We start from the raw sequence: 26,051 nt of genomic DNA on the forward strand, positions 1-26,051 counted from the left end.
CACATGAAAGGACAAATGAGCTGATTCTCTAGGGTTAGCCAAGCAGGAGCAGAGCCTAAACCAGAGAAATCCCAGATTTACTCAACATAGCCATATTTTCCTGGGGTGGTTTAGACAACTTACGGATGACACAGCTTCAGACCTTGGCTATTTTGGTTTAGCTACACATGGTGCAAGAAATTGCCACAAGGATAATGATCAGTTGGTATGAGTGTGGTTCTCAGTGCCTGCAGAGTTGCTTGTTTTCACTCTGTGGTGTTGGACCATCCTCATCCATTCCCCTTATACCTATAAACCCTGTTGGTCAGTCAACACAGGCTTTGTTAACATCCACAAAATGGAAGGAGAGAAACTAGTGTTTCTGAAACATCCATGGGCATGCAAACCACCTGCAATATTGTTCCAATGCAGATTCTGATTCATTATGTCCTGAATAGGACCTAAGTTCTGCATTGCTAACAAGTTCCCAAGTGCTGCTGATGCTACTCATCTGTGGACCGCTTTGAGTAGCAAGAGTAGTATCACCAGTACCCGTGATTGAATTCCATGGGATTAAATTCAGGCCATGATGAGGTGGGGTTCCTTTTTGTTAGGGGGCTGGCATGGACCTAGTTAAACAGAATTTGTGGTCAGTCAGACCCTCCCCAGTGGATGGAACCATAATATGTGGAAAAGTAGAAGGTTTCCATAAGAGAGTGAAAAGGACTGAAGATGGAGTATGTCCTGGCATTAATAGATTCCCTGGTTTCAGTGGCTCCTGAAACCCTATTGAATCCATGAGGATTGATTGCTCAACACTTCATCAAATTGCCAGAGCCAATAACTTCTTCTCTTTGCTTAAGCAACTAGAGTTGGATTCCTATTACTTACAACCAAGACTCCTAACAAAAATTGCAATGAAATAGCTAAGTAAATTAGGATATGTCCCTGCAGAAGAATCATACAGCTTTCAAAAAGCATTTCAGAAAACATCGAAATGAGAAAAAAAGTTTTGCAAAGTGCAATATCAATGTACATATAGAAAATAATAGGTATACAAATCTTGAAGAATGTTAAAAGTCATTTCTCAAAAACATAAATAAATAGTGCTTCTGTGGGCTGAATAATGGGCCCCCAAATATGTCCAATGTCCATGTCCTAATCCCTTGGAAAAGGGACTTTGCCAGTGTGATTAAATTAAGGATCTTAAGATATGGAAACTATCCTGTATTATCTGCATTGACCCAATATAACCTTAATGGTCCTTACCAGAGGGAGACAAGAGAGTAGAGTCAGAGGAGGTGATATGCTGACAGATGCAAAATGGAAGTAATGTAATTTGAAGATGGAGGAAAGGCATCTCAACCAAGAAATGTGACTGGCCACTAGAAGTTGAAAAAGACAAGGAAATGTTTTTGCCCTCAGAGCCTTCAAAAAGCCAACACCTTGGCTTTAGCCCAGTAAAATTGATCTCAGACTTCTAATCTCTAGAACTGTAAGGTAATAAATTTATGTGCTTAAAGCCACTCAATTTGTGGTAATTTGTTGGAGCAATAAGAAATAATAGTGATTGTCTCCATGCTTTCCTCTAATCAATGTGCTACTTTTATAAGAAACAACTTAAGGAATATTGCTCGATATAAAATAAGGGGTGATACTAATAATTTTTTTTTACATTTTAACATAGCTTGCTTGCTATTATATTCTAGGACTACAGGATACAATCACAGTACCATCTTTTTTTAAAATATTGTCAATATTTTAATATTTTTGAGAGAGAGAGAGAGAGAGAGAGAGAGAGAACACAAGCAGGGGAGAGGCAGAGAGAGAGGGAGACACAGAAACAAAAGCAGGCTCTTGGCTCTGAGCTGTCAGCACAGAGCCTAAAACAGGGCTTAAACCCACAAACTGTGAGATCATGACCTGAGCCAAAGTCAGATGCTTAACCAACTGAGCCACCCAGGCACTCTTATCAAAGTGCAGTCTTATTTCAACTCATATTTCAGGAGAATCTCACTTTGTAGTAAGAGAATTCTGACCCATCATTCCCTTGGAGAATCTCCAGATTTCTGCTGGGAATATCCAACAGTTGGCTTAAAGTGCACCCCAAAACTGACACCTGATGAAAGCCAAAAGATCCACTAACACATTCAAGTCTCAGAGCACATCAAAGGCAGAGCAATGCCTAACATCACTTGAAATCTCCACTCTCCTTTCAGTGTATTCCTAGCATTGTGACTCTAGAATCACATTCGGAATCCCAAGAACAACAAATGGCATGACTACCACATGCATGCTGTAGTCTAGTGTAATATTAAAGATCTTGAAACTCTGAACGCTGCTCATGAAACAACTAAAAGAGGATGAAGAGTTCTGGATGGGCATTTCCATCCCCAGGCAGGGACCACTGGCCTCTCTTCTGAGCCCTCATGGCCCTCTGTGTATGTTTGTTTGTTTTTTGTTGTACTTTGTCCACGCTCTCATAATTATCTGTTTATGCATCCATGTCCCAAACTAGACTTTGATTTCCTCTATGGTAGGGTCTACATTTGATTCCTTTTTGATTTTCCAGTGTAAGACACTGCCTGGCATAGACAACTCATTTAATAAATGTTTGTTGAATTAAATTGAATCCTAGCTTCATAAACAGAACCTTAGAACTCATACTTACCCAAGATGATAATAATTCAACTTTCTTGAATTTATCTTCAAAGAACTTGCTAAAGTAGAGTAACATGATAACATCACGACCAACTCTCTTGTTGGGTTTGAACATGAGATTCCTTCTAGGGAAAACCTGTCAATCTCTGTTTAACTTGAGTCTAGATTTCAAAGGGTTAAATTCAGGTAGTACCCTGGACCTCCAAATGAGTTCATGATATAGGAGAGTTTTATCAAGTCCCCTATTTTCTCTTACCCAGGATTCATTCAAGGTCAATACTGGTTGATGACAGCTCTCTATCTTTCTCTTCAAGAGGCTTTGCTAAATGTGGATGGAGATATAAAGAAACTCAAATTATTGGTCCCTTGGGATCTTCTCAAGAGATTACTGAGTGGCTGGCTGGAGTTCCTTTAGCATAGCATAGAATATAAATGTTTCGGCTTCAGAATCAAACTGATCTGGGTTTAAATCCCAACTATAACTTTCAATAGCGGAGAGACATTGGGTATGTTATTTTATCTGAACTTTATTTCTCTCGGTTAGAAAGTGAGGATAAAATATCAACTTACTGAGATTGTGCAGCATAGAATTCCTATGCAAGTACTCAAAAACTACTAGTTACCATTGTCATGAATAATTATTATTCCACACAAGTGGCTCCAGAGAGGATAAAGTGTGATGTTGCATACACCTACCTGGCCCAAACTTAGAGGACACATCTCCCTACATATTTCTTTTCTCTGATGTAGACCATCTAACAGTGAGGCCATAAGTAAAAGTGGTTTTATCTTGGTCCATAGAACTGCCATCATCAGAGAAGACCAATACCTAACGGACAAATTGCTGTGATATTCCCATTCTCGGTAACTTTATGCTTATCTATGAAGTTCTTCCTCTTCTTTGGAAATGAAACCATGATTAATTATTTGTGTTCAGCCCATCCTAACCCAAGGCCACCAATATTTTAGGATTAAAAGTCTCAGAAGCACCACAGTTGAGAAATTTCTGTGTCTAGCTAAAATGGAGTAACAGGAACTAGATTTATTCTCCCACCTGAAATAACTTAAAAAACAAACTAATATATGAAACAATGGGTTTCAAGATATCAGACATCAGTGATGCTCCTTGAGAAATCAAAACAAAGGAGATGCTCCCTACAATTACTGTGACTTTCCACCTGGAGAGTTTCCAGGTTGCACAGCATGGAAAGGAAACCCAAGTAGAATTTATCAAACTTTCTGAGATGAAGAGATGAAGTTAGGAGTCCAGAGAGGACAAGGTGGCTAGAGTTCAGAGGACAGAGATGAATGAGCTGCAGAGAGCAAGCTTGGGAGAGCTACAGACGATGTCTCTTGAGTCCTGATCAGTACGTATATGGAAATAAACTACCCAGACCAGGTGAAAAAACAAACATGAAGGAATTATCAGGAGCACACTTGGAATTCAAACAGGATCAAATAATATTTCCTGTTCTTATCAGCCAGAATAGAGAATATAACTCATAGGATATTGGGTAGCTACTCCAAAGAGTTTTGTTTCCATAGTGGGGCACAGTTTGCCTTACACTAAATACTGCTCTGGTGTCACCTAACAAAATTTTAAATTAAAGCTTTTAGTTTTATGATTTTAATCACTTTATGATTAAATGGTTTCCAAGTAGCTTAACTGCATTAAAAAAATCTCAAGAATATTTGTAGGAATACAAAAATATCCACCCACCCTACAAGGTACAATTGTCAATGTTTGACATCCAATAAAATATTCCAGGAATGTAAAGAAGCAGGAAAACATAACCTATGATAAGGAGAAAAACCAATCAATGGAAATAAACCCACTAATAATATATGGAATTAGTAGTAAGGGACATTATAATAGTTAATACTTCCCATATGTTTAAATGCTAGAGAAAAGATAGAGCACAGAGGCAAGACATGGAGGAAACTCAAATGTAGATCACTAAGTGAAAGAAACCAATATGAAAAGGCTATATACTGTATGACTCCAATTATGTGACATTTTGGAAAAGGCAACACTATGGGGTCAATAAAAATATCAATGGTTTCAGGGGATGAGAGAGTGACGGATAGAAGAGGCAGAGCACAGAGGACTTTTAGAGCACTGAACATGCTCTGTGTGATAGTATAATGACACACAGATATATTATTATATATTTGTCCAAACTTGTAGAATGTACAAAACCAAGAGCGAACCTCTTGGTAGACTATGGGCTTTAGATAATTATGATGAATCAATGTAGGTTCATCCAAAGTAAAAAGTGTGTCATCCTAATAAAGGATATCAATCGTTGGAGGAGACTGCGTGTTCAGGAGAAAAAGTCATATAGGAACTCTCTGTACTTCCCTCTCAGTGTTAAAGTCTTTAAAAAATAATAACAATCACCCTAGAATCCTACAGCTAACAAACATATATTTCAAACATGAAGATGAATAATGACTTTTTAGACAAACAAAAGCTGAAATAATTACTCACCAGCTAACTTTCACTATAAGAAATGTTAAAGACCTTTAGATAGAATGAAAATAATATGGATGGAATGTGAATCTACACAGAGGAAAGAAGAGCTATGGAAATAGTGCTATGTAGGTAAATATAAAGACATTTCTCACTATTTAAATCGCTTTAAAATATAATTGACTGTTTAGATGAAACAACATATTCTGCGGTTTATAACACAGAAGTATCTGATGATAATAGTACAAAGGCCAGGAAAGTTGCATATAGCTGTATATAGTTGTAAAGTTCTACACTTGAAGAAGCAAAATACTTGTGGACAGCAGGCTGTGCATTATTAAAGATGTATAATGCAGAACCAATAGTAGTCACTGAAATAACACAATAAAGAGTAATTGTCAACAAACTGATAAAAGGGATAAAATAGAGACATAAGAAATACTCAATCCAAAGAATGAAGAAAACTAGGAAAAGGGGAAGAACAGCTGCGACAGGTAGAAAGAAAATTTTTTTTTAATTTTATTTGTGAGAGAGCAAGAGTGAGAGAGAGCAATCAGGGGAGATGGGCAGAAGGAGAGAGAGAGAATCCCAAGCAAGCTCCATGCTCAGCTCATAGCCCAACTCAGGGTTCAATCCCAGGATCATGACCTGAGCTGAAATCAAGAGTCAGACCCTCAACTGACTAAGCCACTCAGGTACCTCGAAAAACATTTTAAAGTCAGTCCCATTACTTAAGAAAAATCAATGCAGAGGATTTTTAGGATAAACTACTCTGTATGATACCATAATGGTAGGTGCAGGTCATTATATATTCATCTAAAACCCAGAATGTACAACATCAAGAATAAACCCTGTTGTGGACTTTAGACTCTGGGTGATAAGCATGTGTCAATGTAGGCTCATCAAGTGTAACAAAGGTACCACCTGGTAGGGGATGTTAATAATGAAGGGAAGCAGGGCACCTGGGTCATTCAGTTGGGTAAGCGTTGGACTGTTGACTTCAGCTTAGGTCATGATCTCCTGGTTTGTGAGTTCGAGCCCCACATCTGGGCTCTGCGCTGACAGTGACTGAGGTATGTGGGGAAGTCTCTGAATTTTACATTCAATTTAGCGGTGAACCCAAAACTTCTCTAAAAAATAAAGTTTATTTTAAAAAAGAAAAGCAAACAGGAAAAACATGAAAATCCCATTTTATTCCTCTTATTTCCACTCCCCTGTGATAGCCTGATTAGCAACTTTTCCTTCTACTTTCTATCTATACACTTATATACCTTACATACGTGCATGTACACATATGCACATGCAGCTTTTTTGTTTTTTAAACACACGTGGAATATTATAGTATTGTTCTGATACTTGTTTTACCTTATGTGCCTTAAAGCTCTTCCTATGTTAATACATGTATCTTTCCCTCAATCTTCTTAATGGCTACATAAATTCTATAGAAATGTGCCATATTTTATTTAGCTTTTAAACACTTGACTTTCATTTTCCAACTCATATTTCTATAGTGTTTTAATTTTTCCTATAAATGTGTAATGCTTTGTATGACGGGGGAGGAAAAGTTAAAAAACAAACAAACGTAGGAGCATCTGGCTGACTCCATCGCAAGAGCATGCGACTCTTGATCTCAAGGTTGTGAGTTCAAACCCTATATTGGGTGTGTGGAGATTACTTAAATAGAACTTTAAAAACAAAAATACCATCTCTCGGGGCACCTGCGTGGCTCAGTTGGTTAAGCGTCCAACTCTTGGTTTTGGCTCAGGTCATGATCTCATGTTCATAGGATCAAGCCCCAAGTTGGGCTCTGCGCTAACAGCTGGACCCTGCTTGGGATCCTCTCTCTCTCTCTCTCTCTCTCTGCCCCTCCCCTACTCGCTCTCTGTCTCTCTCAAGATAAATAAACCTTAAAAAAAATTTTTTTTAAATACCATCTCTCAAGAGCTGGCAGTCTGGACATCCTCAAGCACTGGAAATGCCACAGTCCCTGGCACCCCAAGAATTTTAGTCATGCCCTTCCTCTGAAGGCAAGTCATTTCAATCATTTCACATCCCTCAAATTAGACCCTCCAGTTCTAAAGGCCTTAAGCTACATGTGAGTTTTAAGAACACTCAACCTGTTATAACCAATCTTGTCATTTATAAAACAAGGTTAATAATATTCATGTCATATGGTTGTCATGTGAGGAGACGGCACACGTAAAGGACAGCCGCTAGGATATATAGCTGGCTGTCTCCCAAGAAAACCAGAAACTACAGAAGGGAAGTCTAAGATTCTTTTTTATCTTTCTTAAATTATTTTAGATTTAATGTACACAAGAATCATAATCACCTGGGGTGCTTATTAAAACCGTACATTCCAGGCCTCACCTACAAAAGTTTGTATCTAGTTGGTTTGAGTGAAGTCAGGAATCTGCACGGTCAGCAGGTGACGCTCCGGGTGTTGCTGACACAGCTGGCCCATAGACCCCGCTGGAGAAACTGTCGGGCTCCACTGGAGCTAAGTCAGAACAGGAGCTACTATGGCTGCTAGAATGATGCCCAAACTTAACGAGGTGAAAATGAGGAAAAGAGTGGTCCAGCTCGCATTTTAGTCCCGTTCTGTGACTTCATGAGGAAGGGCATGAAAATACTCAGACAAGAGCACCAAAGGGCAGTTAATCTTGAGCAAATACTGAGGATGTAACCTAGGAATGCGTTAAGTCTCTTACATTTCTGGCCTAATACTAAGAAGTCTTTAGAGATGACTTATGTAATGGCTGGGGATATGAAACCAAGGCTACTGGCCCCTGATCTTAACTGTCAAAGTTTGAGTACAAGCAATAGAACTCTGTTTGGCCTATATTTGGTAGTGTATGCTGCATTCAGTTAGCCAACTGTGCCTGCTTGATTATCTTTCTTAGAAAGAGAGGAAAAGAGTGCAAGTAGAGGAGAGGGGCAGAGGGAAGGAGGGAGAGGGAAGGAAGGGGAGGGAGGGAGACAGCGAGAGAAGGAGGGAGGGGAGGAGGGAGAGAATGAATGAATCCAGAGCAGGCTCCATGCACAGCACAGAGTCCGACTTGGGTGCTTGATCCCAGGACCCTGTGATCATTACCTGAGCCAAAATCAAGAGTCAGATGCTTGACTGAGGCACCCAGGTGCCCCTGTGCCTACTTTATAATCAAGCTTCAAAAGGACTTTTTTTTTTTTTTTTTTTTACCTGAGTTGGCATAATTTAAATAGGTCAACTTTTACATGCACTATATATACAGGTATTAAGAAAGACCAGCACATCCTTAGGTCAATGGTTCATTTAAGAAACATTTATTGAATACACCCTTGTCTCTGGTATACATCTTCACTAGGCTACTTTGAGATATTCTTCAAATGTCACTTCCCTTGGCAGGCATTATGCTCCCAGGCACAGTGAATTTTTTGAAATGATTTATAAATGTATTCATTCATTTATAGTTATACCGTGACTTGTGCCCCCAGAAATTCAGATTGATGTTAAATATTATACAAAGGATTTTATGGCTTGAAGGAGTTTTATTATAACACTAATCTCAATGTAATAAAATTCACTATTTACATACCTATTCCCCAAATAGATCACCAACTTCATGAGGAGAGACTGTATCTTACTCATCATTGAATCTCAACATATTAAGTGTTCAGTAAATGAATATAGACACACATCTATAAGCACAACCAAGTGAAGGCTAAGTGAATGCTGGCCTTCAAAGTAGTACCTTGGGATACAGCACATATTTCCAATAACATACTGTATAGAATCCCTTCCCAAGCTGAGATGATCTTCAAAACAAATTTCAAAAGTACACCAAAAAAAGAACTAATTTAGTTTTCCTTTTGATTTTTCCATAAAACATCTCTTCTCCAAAATGGATCACATATGGCTATAGGCTGTTTCCAGTAGTCAAATTTCTCCTTAAAGGATTAAGAATCTCCACAACCAAAGGTATAAATCTTGTTATAGATGACCTCTAAACATTTTAATCCTGACCTACCTCAGTGACTCCACCCATCTCTCATTCCACCCATTCCCAGAAAGCTACTTCGATTTAGAAACTTGAGCTCAAACCCCAGTCCCACCACCTGTTATCTTATTCATGGGCAGGTTATTTGAGCTCTCAGTTTCAGTAGTGGTTAATTTTACGTGTCAAGTTGGCTGGGCCATGTAGTACCGAGATAATTGGTTAAACATTATTCTGGATGTGTCTGTGCTTCTGGATGAGACTAATATTTGAATTGGTAAATGAAGTAAAGCAGATTGTTCCCCCCAATGTGGAGTAAGAAAGAATTCACTCTCTCTATTTTCTAGCTGACAATGGTCTACTCCTGCACTTGGTCTGGAACTGTACCACTGGCTTTCATGGGGCTCCAAAGAGCAGATCATGGGACTTCTCAGCTTCCATAACCACATGAGCCAAGTCCTTGTGATAATACCTACCTCCCCTCCATACACACACACACACACACACACACACACACACACTACCGGTTCTGTTTCTCTGGAGGACTCTAATACACTCCGTTTCCTTTGCTGTGACATATGGAAAGTAAGAGCCATATATTTTAACACTATGCTAAATATTTTGTATCTCTTATCTCAGTTAATACTTCAGCTGTCATATGATGTAGGTACTATTAATATGATCATCCCTTTACATTCCTGCTTATTGAAAGTTTTTACTTCCTTGAGGCATTGACTTCACTTGAACTAGTATCTCCCCACCACCAACAGACCAAGAGGAAAGAATTTAATGGATCCCAGCTAGTGGTTTGTCCCTTTGGGAAACAAATTCTCTGACAAGGCTAACCAATGATCTGACCTACATGATGGGCTTGTTTGGCCACCTTCCCACACCTGGGACATTCAGCACTGTTCAGGGAAAATTGGTAGTGGTGGGGAGATGTTGGTCTCTTGTTAACACAATGGCAATTTATACTTACAAATCCACTCTTGTCAGGGTGGTAGAGACCTAGACTCCCTGAGACTCAGAAGCTACGGACTTGGCAAGTTCACTGAGGTTGGACTTGTATTTCGACAGAAAAGGTAAAATGCACCAGGTGTGTTCTTCAGATAATAGTGATCTCCTATGCACTGGTCTTCTGCTGTATTCAAATCCCTGGAACTGTGCCCAGCACCTGGCTATCTTTAAAATAATATGTGAAATGGGTGGCTAAATCCAGTAACTCTAGGCCTCCCTAAGAGGGGCAGCTCCAAAGATCAATAGCTCTGAACTAGTCTTTCTATAGCTGTATGATCAAGACAGAAATCCACACATCTAGAAACATGTTCAGTAAATGTTTTTGCCCTTAACAAATTCTTCAGTCCTTCTCTTGAGGTGTAGAATAAAAAAACCCTGGAAGAGTACGGATGAGACTTCTGGAGGAGGCTGGAGCTCCCTCTAGGGGTGAAAATAAAGTATCCTAAAAAACGCAGCACTGGTTCTGCAGATTGTTTTTTAAGAAGAAAATGTTTTAATGTCATAAAATATACCCACATCACCATAACAACTTCACAGAGTGATAGATTTAACAACACTCCTTTGGGTACATGGTCATTCAAATGTTAAGTGCCAGTTATATACCTGGACTGTGTAAGGTACATGATATTTAGATATTTAAGTTGAGGATATGGGAATATGGAGAAATAGGAACTCTTGTACATTGTTGGTGAGAATGTAAACTGGATACAGCTGCTATGGAAAGCAGTATGGAGGCTCCTCAAAAAATTAAAAAATAGAACTCTCATATGATTGAGCAATCTCTTTTGTGTTCATATCCAAAGGAAATAAAATCAGGATCTCAAAGAGAAAACTATACCCCCATGTTCATTGCAACATTATTCATAATAGCCAACATATGGAAACAACCTAAGGGTTCAGTGACAAGTGAATGGGTTAAAAAATGTGACCACACACGCACTTGTGCGCGCACACACGCACACACACACACACACACACTGGAGTACTATTCAGCCTTAAAAAATGAAAAAATTCTGGCATTTGCGACAACGTTGATGAACCTGGAGGTCATTATGCTAAGTGAAATAAGTCAGACACATAAAGACAAATACTGTATGGTATCACTTACATGTGGAATGCAAGAGAGTCAAAATCATAGAAGCAGATAGTATTGTCAAAAAGAAAATCACAGGCATAAATGGGGTCACTTATGCTAGGCCAAATCACCAAACAGAGGCTTAATACCTAAATTAATCACAGTTTCATCCTCCCTCAGCAATGTAGTCTTCACCAGTCAGTCAGGAATTTTCTAACCAATACCAATGAGGTAATCTGTCACATGGGCCCTCTCTAACCCCAAAGGAAGAGGAGATAATCTGCATAAGACTCCCTGCTCTTCCCCAAAGGGAAAGTGACCTTGCCTGAAACAATCTTTTTTCTTTTTCCTAATAACTTCTTGCCTCACCCTCCTTCCTATAAAAACCTTCCATTCTGTACAACTTCTCAGAGACCCCTCCACCTGCTAGATGGGGTGCTGCCTGATTCATGAATCCCTTAATAAAACCAATTAGATCTTCAAATTTATTTAGTTGACTTTTTGTTCTTTAATAGAATAGTAGTTGCCATGGGCTAGGAGTAAGGGGAAAATGGCGAGATATTAGTCAAAGGTTACAAAGTTTTAGGCAGTATGAAAAAGTTCTGGAGAGCAAATGTACTGCATAATGACTATAGTTAATGACACTGTCTTGTATACTAGAAATTTGTGAACAGTAAATCCTAATTGTCACAAAAAAGTGTTAATTATATGAGGTGATGGATATGTTAACTAGCTTGATTATGGTAATTATTTCACAGTGTATATGATATAAAAACATTACATTATAATGCTCATGTCAACATCACAGAAGCATAAGATGCTCTTCCTTTTCATCCCCCCTTTTCAACAAAGAATTAGACATCCATGCACAAACAAAAACACCTTGGTAGGAGCTGTGGGTTACAGCAACATACCCAAGAGGAGTCTCTCTCACCACTCTGCCCTTGGTACAGGGTAGAACCAGTGAGGCAGCAAACCTGCCCCAATTCCTCTGGCTGTGGTTGGGAAAAAAACTAGAGAGCACTAACCTGGGCAGGTAACCATGGCTGAAAGAAAAAAATCCAAAGTTCATCCTACCCGAGGAGAGATCCCAGCACCTCATTAGAACAAACAAACAAAAAAAGAGTTTGTAGTAGCAGAGGGATAAGAACCTCCCCTATCCCCACCTCCAAAACCATACTGCATGAGGCTGAACCAGCAGGTGGCAGCAATCTCTCCCACAGAGGAGGAGGAGAGTGGTGAGTGAATGCCCGGCTACCTCAGTGGTGTGGTGTGGGATGCAATTGAAGAAACCCTTTCTCTCCAACAACACCAGAGGACTGATATGAGGCCTCCATGATTGGGAGGAAGGAAGAGAATATCAAAGGGCATTAAAGACTAGCTCAGCAGTAAGTTCACCCACAAGCCTCTGGGAGTGCCATATTCTGGGATCTTTGGGTAAAGGAGATATTAAAACTTGAGCTACAGTACCACTTTTGGAATACCAAAAAGAGGTGTCCAGTAGTCAGCCTGGTGAGTTGTAAGAATCAGAGAAGACATAAAGGCTTGAGAATTCTGCCACCAGAGGGAGTAAGAAGAGTGGAAAAGGTATATCCAAAGGCAGAGAAAAACCCGCATAATAACAGCATCACCGAACAAAATACCCCAACAGAAGAGAGCTGGCAAATATCTAAAGGGGTATCTGCTACTTCAGAAACAAAACACGAAACTACAGAACCAACACAAAACTATAAGTAACATGAAGAAATCAAAAAACTTGCACAGACAACCCCCATCAAATCAACCTATGGAGGTCTACACCAAGACACAGAATAATAGAAATGGTAAAAAGTGGTGATAAAGAGAATTTTTAAAGCAGCAAAAGAAAACAGTTACATACAAAGGAAACCCCATAAGGCTAGCAGCTGATTTTTCAGCAAACACTTTGCAGGCCAGAAGGGAATTTTATGAAATATTCAAAGTGCTGAAAGGAAAATACCTACAACCAAGAATACTCTATATAACAGAGCTATCATTTAGAATAGAAGGAGAGATAGAGAGCTTCCCAGACAAAAAGTTAAAGGAATTTATCACCATTAAACCAGCCATATAAGAAACGTTAAAGAAAATTCTTCGGATAGAAACAAACCCATAATCGAAAGTAAGAAAATTATGGGGAAAAAATTTCACAGTTACCTAAAACATAATAAAAGTAGATCAATTACTTATAAAAACCAGTATGGAAATTAAGCACAAAAGCAGTAAAATCAAGTGTCTATAAAAATTGGTCAAGGGATTCACAAAAAAAAAAAAAAAAAGGATATAAAGTATGAGATCATAAACATAAAACATGGGGGAGGTTGTAAAAATTTAGTGCTTTTAGAATGGGTTCAAACTTAAGTGACTATCAATGTAATATAGACTGTTATTTGCATAGGTTGTATGCATATATGTACGCAAATGTGTATAAACCTAATGGTAACCACAAATCAAAAACCTATAATAGATATGCAAAAATATCCAAGGAATCCAAGCATATCACTAAAGAAAGTCATCAAATGACCAGAGGAGACAAATGTAAAACCAGTACTAAAATGGCAATAAGTACATATCTACTAATAATAATTTTGAATGTAAACAGACTAAAAGCTTCAATCAAAAGATATGGGATGGACCAAATGGATAAAAAAAGCAAGACCCATCTATATGCTGCTTACAAGAAACTCATTTCAGACCTAAAGACACATGCAGACTGAAAGTGAGGAGATAGAAAAATATTCCATGCAAATGGAAAAAAAAAAAAACAACTGGGTAGTAATTCTTGTATCAGACAAAACAGATTTTATTTATTTTTTTTAACGTTTATTTATTTTTGAGACAGAGAGAGACACAGCATGAACGGGGGAGGGGCAGAGAGAGAGGGGAACACAGAATCAGAAGCAGGCTCCAGGCTCTGAGCCATCAGCCCAGAGCCCGACGCGGGGCTCGAACTCACGGACCGTGAGATCGTGACCTGAGCCGAAGTCGGACGCTTAACCGACTGAGCCACCCAGGCACCCCCAGACAAAACAGATTTTGAAACAAAGACTGTAACAATCACTCAACATGGGAGAACCTAAATCCCTAGCAACTATTAAGAGACAAAAAGGAAGAAATTAATGGTAATACAATAACAGCAGGGGTTTTTACCACACCGTTTACATCAATGTCTAGCTCATCCAAAAAGAAAATCAACCACGAAGCTCTGACTTTGAAGGATACATTGGACTTGATGGGTCCAACAGTTATATTCAGAACATTCCATTCTAAAACAGAATATATATTCTTTTCAAATACACATGGAACATTCTCCAGAATAGATCTCATGTTAGGCCACAAAACAAGTCCAACAAATGCAGAAAGACTGAAATCATGTCATGCATATTTTCCAGCCACAACTGTATGGAATTAGAAATCAACCACAAGAAAAAAATCTGGAAAGAACACAAATATATGGATGTTAAATTCCATGCTACTAAACAATGACTGGGTTTGCCAAGAAAACAAAGGGGCGCCTGGGTGGCTCAGTCAGTTGAGCATCCGACTCTTGATTTCAGCTCAGGTCATGATCCCAGGGTCATGGAATTGAGCCCCATGTTGGGCTCTCCACTGAGCATGGAGCCTGCTTGGGATTCTCTCTCTCTTCCTCTGTCCCTCTCCCCAACTTGCACGTGCAACTCTCTCTCTCTAAAAATAAAAAATAAGAAGCAAATTTAAAAAATGGAAACGAAAACACAATGACCAGGTGCTTGGGGATGCAGCAAAAGCTGTTCCAAGAGGGAAGATTATAACAACATAGGCTTACCACAAGAAGAAAGAAAAATCTCAAATAAATAGCCTAATTTTACACCTAAGGAGCTAGAAACAAACAGACAAAGCCCAAAGCCAGTAGAAGGAAGGAAATAATAAAAATTAAAGTAGAAATAAATGAAATAGAGACTTAAAAACAATAGAACAGATCAATGAACCCAGAAGATGGTTCTTCGAAAAGATTAAACTGATAAACATTTAGCAGGATTCATTTAAAAATTTTGGGGGGGGGGGGAACTCAAATAAAATCAGAAATGAAAGAGGAGAAATAAGAACTGACACCACAGAAATACAAAGGATTGTAATAAATTATTTAAAAATTATATGTCAACAAATTGGAAAACCTAAAAGAAATGGATAAACTGCTAGAAATACATAACCTTCCAAAACTGAATCAAGAAGAAATGGAAAATTTGAAAGCAATGCAGTTGAATCAGTACTCAAAAATTCCCAGCAAATAAAGATCCAGAACCAAATGACTTCACCAGTAAATTCTATTAAACATTTAAAGAAGAGTTAATACCTATTCTTCTTAAACTATTCCAAAAAATTGAAGAGGAAGGAGCTTCCAAATTCATTCTATGAAGTCAGCATTACCTTGATAGCAAAATCAGATAAATACACTACAAAAAAAAAAAAAAAAGAAAGAAAGAAAGAAAGAAAGAAAGAAAGAAAACTACAGGCCAATATTTCTGATGAACCTAAATGCAAAAATCCCCATAAAATATTGGCTAACCAAATTGAAAAATACATTTAAAAAGTCATTCACCATGATCAAGTGGGATTTTTTTCCAAGGATGCAAGCATGATTTAATAGTTATAAATCAATGTGATACACACATAAAAACCATATGATCATTTCAATAGACACAGAAAAAGCATTTGACAAAATACAACATACATGATAACACTTCAGCATAATAAAGGCCATATATGAAAAACCCACAGCTAAAATCATACTCAATGGTGAAAAACAGAGCTTTTCCTCTAAGGTCTAAGGAACAAGACAAGGACAATCATGTTCACCATTCTTATTCAACATAGTACTGGAAGTTTTAACCACAGTAATCAGACATGAAAAAGTGGGGAAAAAGGCATCCAAATTGGCAAGAAAGAAGTAAAGCTGTAACTATTTGCAGGTAACATGATAGCACATACAGAAAACCCTAAAGACTCCACAAAGTAACTGCTAGAATTCATCAATGAATTCAGTAACATTGCAGGATACAAAATTAATATACAGAAATCTGTTGCATTTCTATACACTAATAATGAAGTAGAAGGAAATTAAAACAATCCCATTTACAATTGCACCTAAAATAACAAAATATGTAGGAATAAACTTAAGGAAGTGAAAGACCTGTACTCTGAAAGCTATAAAACACTGATGAGAGAAACTGAAGATGACACAAACAAATGGAAAGATATTCCATGGTCATAGACTGGGATAACAAATATCGTTAAAATGTCCATACTAGTGAAAGCAATCCATAGATTTAATGCAATCCCTATCAAAATACCAGCAGCATTTTCACAGAACTAAAACAAGTAATACTCAAATTTGTATGGAACCACAAAAGATCCTGAATAAGCAAAGCAATCTTGAAAAAGAAGAACTAGAAATATCACAATGACAGATTTCAAGATATACTACAAACCTTAGTAACCAGAACGGTATGTTGCTGGCACAAAAATAGACATCTAGATCAATGGAACAGAATATTGAGCCCAGAAGTAAACCCAAACTTTTATGGTCAATTAATCTAAGACAAAGAAGGCAAAAATATTAAATGCTAAAAAGGCAGTTTCTTCAACAAATGAAGTTGGGAAAACTGGACAGCTACATGCAAAAGATTGAAATTGGACCACTTTCTTATACCACACATGAAAATAAACTCTAAATGGATTAAAGACCTATATATGAGACCTGAAACCATAAAATTTCTAGAAGAAAACATAGGCAGTAATCTCTTTGACTTCAGCTGTAGAAACATTTTTCTAGATATGTCTCCTGACAAGGGAAACAAAAGCAAAAATAAACAAATAGGACTACACCAAAATAAAAAGCTTCTGCACAGCAAAGGAAATGATAAACAAAACCAGAAGACAACCTACTGAATAGAAGACATTGCAAATGATATATATGTTGAGGGGTTAATATCCAAAATACATAAAGAACTTATACAACTCAACACCCCAAAACCAAACAGTCTGATTTAAAAATGGGCAGAGAATCTGATTAGACATTTTTCCAAAGAAGACATACAGGTAGCCAACAGACACATAAAAAGATACTCAACATCACTCACATTGGGGAAATGTAAATCACGACCACAATACACCTGTCAGAATGGCTAGAATAAGACAAGAAATATCAAGTGTTGATGACGATGTGGAGAAAAAGGAGCCCTTGTGCACTGTCGGTGGGGATGCACACTGGTATAGCCACTGTGGAGGTTTCTCAAAAACTTAAAAATAGAATTACTATATTATTCAGTAACTCCACTACTAGGTATTTACCCCAAAAAACAAATACACTAATTTGAAGTGATACGTGCACCCCTGTGTTTATTGCAGCACTGCTTTCAATTGCTAAGATATAGAAGCAACTCAAGTGTCCATCAATAGATGATGGATAAAAAAAGATGTGGTATAGGGGTGCCTGGGTGGCACAGTGGTTAAGTGGCCAACTCTTAATTTCAGCTCAGGTCATGATCTCCTGGTTCGTGAGTTCAGGCCCCATGTTGGGCTCTGTGCTCACTATGCACAGCCTGTTTCAGATCTTTGTCTCCCTCTTTCTAGTCCTGTCCCACTCATGCGGTCTGTCTCAAAAACAAATAAATGTTAAAAAAAAAAAAATTAAAGATGTGGTTTATATACACAATGGAATATTACTCAGCCATAAAAAAAGAAATCTTGCCACTTGCAGCAACATGGGTAGACATAGAGTATAATGCTAAGTGAGATAAGTCAGTCAGAGAAAGGCAAATACCATATGATTTCACTCATGTAGAATTTAAGAAACAAAAAAAGAGACAACAAAAAAACAGACTCTTAAATGTAAGGAACAAATTGGTGGTTGCCAGAGAGAAGGTGGGAGAGGTAATGGGTGAAATAGGTAAAGGGAATTAAGAATACTTATGATGAGCACTACATAATACGTAGAATTTTGAATCCTTATATTGAACACCTGAAACTAATATAACACTGTATGTTAGTTATACTTAAGTATATATATAACATAAATTAAATTGTTAAAATCAAAGAATAAAGAAAGAATCAAGGACACCTGTCATTACCAAAAGATAATTCCTTAATAACCAACTCAAAGGCATGGATTTTGCATTCTAGCTGAGAAAGAATTCCAAATAACTTTTCTCAAGAAACTCAAAAACGAGAAAACTCAGAAAGACAAAATCATGAAAAAAAATACAGTATCAAAAGGAGATATTTACCAATGAGATAGAAGAAAAAAAAAAGAATCAAGCAGAAATTCTGAAGCTGAAGGACGTGATGAATAAAATGAAAAACACAATACAAAACACCAGCAGTAGAGCAAATGGAAGATAGAATAAGTGAGTTAGAGGATAAGGATTTTGAAATAACCCAGTTAGAGGACAAGAAGAGTGGGAAAAGAATGAAGAAATCCTCTGTGATCTATGGGACACCATTAAAGAACAAACATTAGAATAAATGGGGCCCAGATGGAGATGAGAGGGAGAAGGGGACACACAGTTCATCTAAAGAAGTAACAGCTGAGAAGTTCACAAACCTGGGGAGAAAAATCAGACATCCAGGGGACAGAGGAATGACACATCCCAAGTGTTGAAAGAAAAAAAAATACCCTCTCTCGCATAGTTATCGTCCAGACATAAAGGAGAAATAAAGACTTTCCTAGGCAAACAAAAGTTGAGGGAGCTCATCACCACTAGACTTGCCTTACAGAAATGCTGAAAGGAGTCCTTCAGGCTGAGTAAGAAAATGTTAACCAAGGTCATAAAAACATACAAAAGTATCCAATACACTGGTGAAGGTAAATATACAGTCAAAGTTAGAATACTTTTTAGTATAGTATAGTACACAGTATAGTATAGTATAAAGGTCAAAGGAAAAGAATATTAAAAATAATTATAGTTACTATAATTATAACTAACACACAGGATAAGAAGAGGTAAATAACGACATCAAAAAAGTCAAACGGAGTAAAAAGGTGATAACTTTGTAGATGATAAAAGTTGTTATCAGCTTTAAATGGGCTGTTCTTATGTAAGACTCACAGTAACCACAAAGCACAATTTTAGAGTAGAGGCACAAAAGATAAAGGTAAAACAGAGCATACCACCATGGAAAATTCACCATTTACAAAGGTACACAGAAACAGTGGGGGAATACAAAATATCCAGAAAATAATTAACAAGGTGGCATTAGTAAGGCCTTATGTCAATAACTTTAAATGTAAATGGATTAAATTTACCTAATGCATAGAGTGACTGGATATATTTAAAAAATAGACTCAACTAGGGGCACCTGGGTGGCTCAGTCAGTTAAGCGTGTGACTTCAGCTCAGGTCATGATCTCACAGTTCGTGGGTTTGAGCCCTGCATCGGGCTCTGCACTGACGGCTCAGAGCGTGGAGCCTGCTTTGGAATCTGCGTCTCCCTCTCTCTCTGCCCCTCCCCTGCTTGCACTCTCTCTCTCTGTCTCTGGAAAATAAATGTTAAAAAAAATTAAAACAGACTCAACTAAATGCTTCCTATTAGAGACTCACTTCAGCTCATATAAACTCAGAGCGAAGGCATAGAAAAAGATAGTTCATTCAAGTGGAAATCGAAAGAAAGCAGAGGTAGCTATATACTTACATCAGAAAAAACAGACTATAAGCCAAAAATGTAAAAAAAAAAAAAAAAAAAAAAGAGGAACATAAAAGGTCAATATATAATGATAAAAGAGTCAATTAATTAAGAAGATGTAACAATTGTAAATATTTACATATTCAACATTGCAGCACAAGAATATATTAAGCAAATACTAACACATCTGAAGGGAAAAACAGACGATACATTAATAGAATACTTCAATACCCGCTTTCAACAGATAAATCATCTTGATAGGAAATCAACAAGGAAATGTTGGACTTGAACCATACATTAGACAAATGGACCTAATTGACATTTATAGAACATTCTATCCAACAGAAGTAAAATAGGCATTCGTCTCAAGCACATACAGAACATTCTCCAGAGTAGATCATATGATGGGCTACAAAACAAGTCTTAGCAAATTTAAAGACTGAAATCATACCAAGTGTCTTTTTCTGACTTCAATGGTATGAAACTAGAACTCAATGACAAGAAAGCTGGAAAACCTACAGGTATATGGAAATTAAACTGCATAGTGTTGAACAACCAGCAGGTCAATGGAAAAATCAAAGAAAAATACAAAACATCTCAAAACAATCAAAAAGAGAAACAACATACCAAACCTAGGGGATGCTACAAAAGTAGTTCTGTGAAAGAAGTTTATAGCAATAAATGCATATATTAAGAAAATAGAAAGATCTCAAACAACCTAACTTTATACCACAAGAAAGGAGAAAAAGAAAAACTAAGCCCAAAGTAAGCAGAAGGAAGGAAATACCTAAGATCAGAGCAAAAATAAATGCCCAAGAGACCAGGAAAACACAGTATCAACAAAACTAAGTTTTTTCAAAAAGATAAAATTGACAGACCTTTCTTTACCTACTGAGAAAAAAAGGTCAAAAAAATCAGAAAAGAGGAAACATTACACCTGATACTACAAAAATATGAAAGATTATAAGCAATTACTATGAACAATTAAATGTCAACAGTGAAATAAATTCTTAAAAAAGACAATTTACCAAGATTAAATAATGATTAAAAAATCTGAACAGACCGATAGCCAATAAGGAGATTAAAACAGTAATCAAAAACCTCCCGATAAAGAAAACCTGAAGACTGGATGGCTTCACTGACAAATTCTACCAAACATTTAAAGAAAAATTAAAACAGCAATCACCGTCAAACTCTTTTCAAAACATAGAAAAGAAGGGAATACTTCAAACTCATTTTATGGGGCCAGCATGACCCTGATATCAAAGCCAGATAAGGACACTACAAAAAAGAAAACTATAGACTAATATCCCTGATAAATGTAGATACAAAAGTTCTCAACCATATAAGCAATCTATTCAACAACACATTTAAAGAGTTACAGGGGGGGCGCCTGGGTGGCTCAGTTGGTTAAGCGGCCGACTTCGGCTCAGGTCATGATCTGGCGGTCCGCGAGTTTGAGCCCCGCGTCGGGCTCTGTGCTGACAGCTCAGAGCCTGGAGTCTGTTTCAGATTCTGTGTCTCCCTCTCTCTGACCCTCCCCTGTTCATGCTCTGTCTCTCTCGGTCTCAAAAATAAATAAAACGTTAAAAAAAATTAAAAAAAAAAAAAGAGTTACAGGGGCGCCTGGGTGGCTTAGTCAATTAAGTGTCTGTCTCTCGACTTCCACTCAGGTCATGATCTCACAGGTTGTGGGTTCAAGCCCTGCAATCAGTTTTGCACTGCCAATGCAGACCCTGCTGGGAATTCTCTCTCCTCTCTCTGCCCATCTCCAGTCACACTCGCTGTCTCTTAAAAAAATAAATTAAAAAAAAATAAATAAAAAGATCATACACCATGACCAAGTGGGATTTATCCCTGGGGTGCAAAGATGGTTCAACACATGCAAAGCAATAAATATGTTACACTACATTGATAGAAAGATAAAAATCTTACGATCACCTGAAAATATGTAGAAAAAGCATTTGAGGGGCGCCTGGGTGGCTCAGTCGGTTGAGCGTCCGACTTCAGCTTGGGTCATGATCTCACAGTTTGTGAGTTCGAGCCCCGCGTCGGGCTCTGTGCTGACAGCTCAGAGCCCGGGGCCTGTTTCAGATTCTGTGTCTCCCTCTCTCTCTGACACTCCCCCCTTCATGCTCTGTCTCTCTCTGTCTCAAAAATAAATAAATGTTAAAAAAAAAAAAAAAAGAAAAAAAAAAGAAAAAGCATTTGACAAAACACAATGTCCTTTAATGATAAAAGTGATCAACAAACTGGGCATAGAAGCAACATACTTCAACGTAATAAAGGTCATATATGACAAGCCCACAACTAACATCATATTCAACAGTGAAAGACTGAAAGCTTTTTCTCTAAGATCAGGAAGATGACAAAGGGTACCAACTCTAAGATCAGGAAGATGACAAACAGTACCAACTCAACACTTTCACTCAACACAGTACTGGAAGTCAGCTAAAGCTACAACTTCCCAAATTAGAAAGGAAATAGTAATATTGTTGTTATTTACAGATGACTTAATCTTATGTATAGAAAACTCTAAAGACTCAACAACAACAACAAAAACATTAGAAATAATCAGCTAGGGGGCACCTGGATGGCTTAATCAGTTAGCATCCGACTCTTGGTTTCAACTCAGGTCATGAGATCATGCTGTCAGCACAGAGCCTGCTTGGGATTCTCTCTCTCTGCCCCTCCACTGCTTACTCTCTCTCTCTTCCTCTCTTTCTCACTCTCAAAATAAACAAAATTTAAAAAAAAGATAACAAGCAAGTTCAGTAAGTTCACAAGATGTGAAATTAGCATCTAAAAGTCAGTTGCAATTCTGTAAGCTATTACTTTTTCAGATGTTTTGTTATTAAAGAAAACTATCCCATTCTAATAACATCAAAACAATAAAATACTCAGGAATAAATTTTTTTAATGTTTATTTATTTTTGAAAGAGAGACAGAGTACAAGAGGGGGATGGGGCAGAAAGAGAGGGAGACACAGAATCCGAAACGGGCTCCAGGCTCTGAATTGTCAGCACAGAGCCCGACGCAGGACTCGAACTCACGAACTGTGAGATCATGACCTGAGCCGAGGTCAGACACTCAACAGACTGAGCCACCCAGGCGCCCCAGAAATAAATTTAATCAAGGAAGTGAAAGATTTGTACAATGAATATTATGAAATTTTGATGAAAAAAATTGAAGAATACAAAAACAAATAGAAAAAAATTCCACGTTCATGGATCAGAAAAATAAATACTGTTAAAATGTCCATACTCTTTCAAGCCTTCTATACAGTCAATGAAATCCCTATCAAAATTCCAATAAGCATTTTTATAAAAACAGAAAAATAATCCTCAAACTTTTATGAAACCACAGAAGACCCTGAATAGCCAAACCAATCATGAGAAAGAAAAAGCTAGAGGCATCACACTTCCAGATTTCAAATTACATTACAAAGCTACAGTAATCAAAATAGTATGGTTCTAATAAAAAATAGACACATAGACAAATGTAACAGAATCAAGAACCCAGAAAAAAAACCCTGCATTTACAGTCAAAATATTTGACAAGGATATCAAGAAACTTAATGGGGAAAGGATAGTCTCTTCAACAAATGGTGTTGGGGAAACTTGATAACCAAATGCAGGAAAATGAAATTCAACCCCTTTCTTATACCACTCACAAAAATTAATTGAAAATGGATTAAAGACATAAACATAAGACCGGATACTACCAAATTCCTAAAAGAAAACACAGAAAAAAATCTTGACATTGGACTTGGCAGTGGTATTTCTTAGATGTGACATTAGAAGCACAAGCAACAAAAGCAAAAAACAATGGGTACTGTATCAAACTAAAAATCTTCTGCAGAGCAAAAGAAAAAGCAAGCAAACAAACAAAAGGCAACATGCCAAAAGGGAGAACATTTTGTGAAACATCTCAGATCAGGGGTCACTATATAAAATATATTAAAATTTCATACAACTCAGGGGGTGCCTGGATGGCTCAGTCCAACTCTTGATATTGGCTGAGGTCATGATCTCACGGTTCATGGGTTCAAGCCCTGCGTTGGGTTCCCCACAGTCTGCTTGAGATTCTTTCTCTCTGTCTCTCCCAAAATAAATACACCTAAAAAATTTTTCATACAAATAGCAAAAAAAAAAAAAAAAAAAAAAAAGTCTAACAACTGGGGACAAGAAACAGATATTTTTTTCCAAAAAAGACATCCAAACGACCAACAGTTGCATGAAAAGGTGCTAACATTACTAATCATCAGAGAAATGCAAATCAACATCATAATAAGATATCACCTCATACCTGTTAGAATGACTATCATCAAAAAGACAAGAGATGACAAGTATTGATTGGCAAGTTTGTGGAAGGAAGGAAGCCCTTATATACTATTTATAGGAATGCAAATTGGTTCAGCCACTATGGAAAACAGTATAGAGTTTCCTCAAAAAAATTAAAAATACAACTGCCATATGATCCAGCAATTCTACTTTTGGGTATATATCCAAAGGAAATGAAAACAGGATATTAAAGAGCTATGTGCACTCCCATGTTTATTGTAGCATTATTCACAATAGCCAAGATATGGAAACAACCTAGTGGCTATCAATGGATGAATGAATAAGGGAGATGTCATACACACACACACACACACACAGGAATATTATTCATCCATGAAAACGAAGGAATTCCTATCATTTGTGACAACATGGATGGAGCTTGAGGGCATTATACCAGGGGAAATAAGTCAGAGAAAAACAAATACTGTATGATATCAATTATATATGGAATCTAAAAAAAGCCAAATTCATAGAAGCAGAGAGTAGAATGTATTACCAGTTAAGAGATGATGTCCTAGAAATCTAATGCACATATTGTGATTATAGTTAACAGTACTGTATTATATACTTGAAAACTGCTAAGAGAGTAGCTATTAAATGTTCTTGCCACACACCAAAAAATGATAATTATATGGCATGTTAGATAGAGGTGTTAGCTAACAGTCCAGTGGTAAATCATGTTGCAATATATAAATGTGTCACATCAACATACTACATATCTTAAACTTATACAGAGTTATATATCAATTATATCTCAATAACTTTTAAAAATCATTCACTACCTTAAATATATGCAATTTTTATCAAGTATACTTCAATAAAGCTGGAAAAAACGGTAAAATTTTTAAAAATATTTTAATATATGGCAACATCACCAGAATGATGTCACAGAGAAACATCTAACATGCTTAGATTACACGGTCACCCAGCAAATATTATGTATCAATTATATAACCAGGCACTTTGTAAGGTACAGCGTATTTGGGTGTCTCAGTTGGCTTTTTTTTTTTCAAAATCACTCTTATGTTGTACATTATGTAACTGCCATCATTCTGTGTATGTTGTACATAATTGTTTTATGGGATGTTAAAATTAAACTGAATCTCAAGAGTAATCTATTATTACCATCCAGAAATTCCTAAAATTCCCCCACATTACATAATTGCTAACAGTAAGAGCATGGCAGAGCTCCTTGTTTGTTTTTAATTTTAATGCACTAAAATTTTTTGCAATATGCTTTCTAAAGTAGACTGGAGAGAAAAATAAAATTTTACAAGTTTTCTTTAGAACATAATCCTACAGAAAAGCAAACCCATTTGCCATGGTACTCCCCCAAATGATACCTATTTCCTGTAATTTCACCAAAGGACCAAGCCAGATGAAAGACACAAAAAGAATGAGCAGCAAGCAGTGAATGAAGAGGAGTTGCAGAATTCTTAATTTTGATGGTGAGTATGGCCTTCACATGATGATAGTAAAAGACCGGTTGATCATACTGAGAATTGGCAAGAAATCACACCGTATTTTTATACAAGTTCTGATGAAAGTGAAAAAAATCCAAGTGAAAATTAATTCAATTCTAATGCACAGATAGCAGCAGTAGCCATCTGTTCCTTACCTACCAAATTTTACTCACCCATCTGATGGCAGTGCTGCACTTTTCCTTGCAGAAACACTTCCTAGCTATTCTCTGTTGTTTAGATGGGGTTAACTCCACCTCCAGAGCCAGCGTTGGACATGTGACAAAGAGCTACCCATCAGTCACCTATTCTTGGCCTTCACTGTTGGTTCAGAAATGTACACATTCTTAAAATTTTTGCTGGAGTAAAAGCAGAAGAGAGGACTTCTCTT

The 26,051-nt window shown here is 37.2% G+C and overlaps 1 long non-coding RNA gene across 2 annotated transcripts; it reads left to right on the forward strand.

Annotated features, from left to right (window-relative positions):
* Window positions 1-2,293: 2,293 nt before the first annotated feature.
* On the forward strand, window positions 2,294-25,648 carry LOC125924462 (uncharacterized). Of its 2 annotated transcripts, XR_007458432.1 has the most exons (3): window positions 2,294-2,424; window positions 3,442-3,504; window positions 25,568-25,648. It is a non-coding gene; the product is annotated as an uncharacterized LOC125924462 (long non-coding RNA). The 2 variants fall into 2 exon arrangements; XR_007458431.1 differs by lacking the exon at window positions 25,568-25,648 and having other exon boundaries at window positions 3,442-3,630.
* Window positions 25,649-26,051: the final 403 nt, after the last annotated feature.

Source organism: Panthera uncia, chromosome F2, assembly GCF_023721935.1.
Source record: "Panthera uncia isolate 11264 chromosome F2, Puncia_PCG_1.0, whole genome shotgun sequence".
In the NCBI taxonomy this organism is placed as follows: domain Eukaryota; kingdom Metazoa; phylum Chordata; class Mammalia; order Carnivora; family Felidae; genus Panthera; species Panthera uncia.